Source organism: Lathyrus oleraceus, chromosome 5, assembly GCF_024323335.1.
Source record: "Lathyrus oleraceus cultivar Zhongwan6 chromosome 5, CAAS_Psat_ZW6_1.0, whole genome shotgun sequence".
NCBI classification, from domain to species: Eukaryota; Viridiplantae; Streptophyta; class Magnoliopsida; order Fabales; family Fabaceae; genus Lathyrus; species Lathyrus oleraceus.
This window is the reverse complement of record NC_066583.1, coordinates 529694358-529697018: the sequence shown is the minus strand read 5'-3', so window position 1 is coordinate 529697018 and position 2661 is coordinate 529694358. Positions and strand designations below refer to the sequence as shown.

General features: G+C 39.9%; 1 pseudogene; it reads right to left on the bottom strand.

Moving 5' to 3' along the window:
* Positions 1–803: 803 nt before the first annotated feature.
* LOC127081842 (uncharacterized) lies at positions 804–1739 on the bottom strand (annotated as a pseudogene).
* Between the last annotated feature and the right edge of the window lie 922 nt (positions 1740–2661).

The following is a 2661-nucleotide window of genomic DNA, read 5'->3' as shown; positions in this document are numbered from 1 at the left end:
AGTGGTGAAGCATTGGTCAGGTAGTGCTTAGAGTCAAAACTCGTCCACGGTCTATAGAGCAAATCACTCATGCGCCATGTCTGCAATGTTCCTCCTCCACCAGTACTTTCACAATCATCAGACACACTTATAATTACCCATGGATCATAAGCATTCTAATGGAAGTCAATCAACTTTGTCTTTTTGACCAGCATGTTGGAAAAACAACCTTGGAGGAGAGTTTGTAGCTCTAAGAACAGTGTGACGGTTAGGTCGACTTTCAACCTCCCAAATGAGAACATCAGGGCTGCCTATGTGAGTAGCCACTATTTTAGAATTTTATGGCAATTCCCTAATTCTGTTCACCTCCCCCGGTTGTATGATGGTCTTGTACTTCTTAACAAATGGAGAGTGAGCCTCTTCATTAAACTGTGGAATATGCTTTGCAGCTGCAACCCTAGTTTTCACAACCTCACAATTCGCAATCACCAAAGTATTTGGGACACTGTCATCAGTCTGCTCAGAAGGATAGAGTCATTGCTGATTCTTATAAGTAGTTTGTTCAAGCTGAGGACCCCATTTGCAAGAGAGAGAAGGCCAAACGAGGTTATGATTCGCAAGCCCATTGTAGAGAATAGGAGCGAGAGACTTCCATTGAGTGTATTTCTCGTCTTCAGAAGCTTGGTGTTGTTGTTGCTGTTGAGGAATAGAATTCTGTTGAAGTTGCTGCCTAATAATTTGGGAATGTTGCTGAAGCCTAGATTGTGTTGACTGTTGAACATTGTTAGACTGCTGATTTTGTTGAAGGCTAGATAGAATCGATTTCATCGTCGAAGGATGCATAGCAGATGAGGTTTGCATAACCGATTGTTGAGAGGTATTATACTAGTTTGGTTGCAGAAGGTTCTGCTGTTGTGAACTGCTGCTGCCATCAACTTTGACTTGTGTCCATATTTGTAAATATAATTGTAAGCCTTTATGATCAGTGCCAACCCGGGATCCTCTCCCCTCAGCTGGGCAGCTTCTATCTCTTCGTCATCAGAATGAGTACGTGCCCAGTCCCTGACGCGACCAACAAAAATTTGAATCACAGATGCACCAACTTGAGCAGCAGCTGCAGCTTAGGCAAAGCTGTAAACGAAAGTCAAATGTGTTTGTATGCCCTCGGATTCCAGAAATCTTGCAGCCTCTATTCCCTGCCACGTTGAAGGAATTTTAAATAGCTGACGTTCATGAGGGACATTACTATCATTGTACAACTTCAACAGGTCATGCACCTTCAAGATAATGCCATGTGTGTCATAAGCAAGACGAGCATCCACTTCTGTTGAAACACGTCCAGGGACGAGCTTTGCCATGTCACTACCAACGTTCACCAAAGCCTTAGTGGCAAAACAAGATAGTCTTTCATTAGGAATTTCAAGGCCATAACATTGAGAATCAGCCAAAGCCATTTCCACAGCATTCCTGAAAATAGTGTCTGGAAGACCACATATCCCCAAAATAAGCGACGAACTGACAGTAGCAGCAGTTGGAGGAAACTTTTGGAAATCATCGAAAATAACAGTATCTGGAACGATATGGATGAAGGCCGAAACAACATCCAATTCAGTGATAACGGTGTCAGCGGAGGAAGAGCGAATTCGAGGGGAGGAGTGTTTGAAGTTGAAGAGGATCAGGATGTTGTTGTCCTGGATTAAGAACTTGAGACTGTAAAACAAGTCCTTGATCAGGAGGATTATTGCTAGGACCTCCTTCATTTGATGTCATATTGCTGGCAATGGTGTTTTGAGATGTGGTCTCCACTGTAAGCATTTTTATAGAAATCTTGCGGAGATAATCAGACTTGCTTGTGGCAGCAGCATAAATCTTATCTTCAAACCTTTGAGCAATCTTCTGAAGTTCGTGTAATCCCTACGTCCCAGAAACTGGAAGATGTTTTTTTTAATGTGTCCATTATTTTGTTGACAATTCTTTGACTGGATTCAGGATCCAGTTGAGTTCTCCAATCAATAGTGTCGAGAGTGGGTTCAGAACCCTGATCAGGTATCCAATTATTGGAATCCATGGAATCTGAATTACCTACGTAGAGGGGATTCTTGGGAAGCATATCATTGATGTTTGTTTGAGGAAAAGTTTTGTAATCCATGTATGCCATAATGATATCTCTCTCCAAAGTTGTTGACATAAAAGAGAACGTCCTGCTTTGTAATGAACTGTAATATGGAAATGTAAATGACAATCTTATTTTTACAATTGAAATTGAATTGTAAATGAAGTTGTATGGTTCATGTAGTGGTATTTGAAAAATAAAAATTGGGATTGGATATGGAAATGGATTTAAGAATTTGGATATGGATTTTGGTTTTGGGTAATTGAATTTTTGTGGAGAATTGGATTTGTTTAATTGAAAAATGGATAAGTGGAGGATAGTTATGGTTTACTAGAATTGGATATCTACATGGTTATGGATTAGAAATGGGTTATTGGATGATGATTCAGATAATTTAGGGCGTTAGGGAATTGGGTTGACTTTGGTCGAAGTTGACCAAAAAGTCAATCGTTGACCAAAGTCAACAATTGGTCAAACATGTCAAAATTTGTATTTTCTAGTGTTGAATCATATATAATGGTTTAAAATGACATGGAATGAATTGAAATGGTTTGAAAAGTGATTGGAAT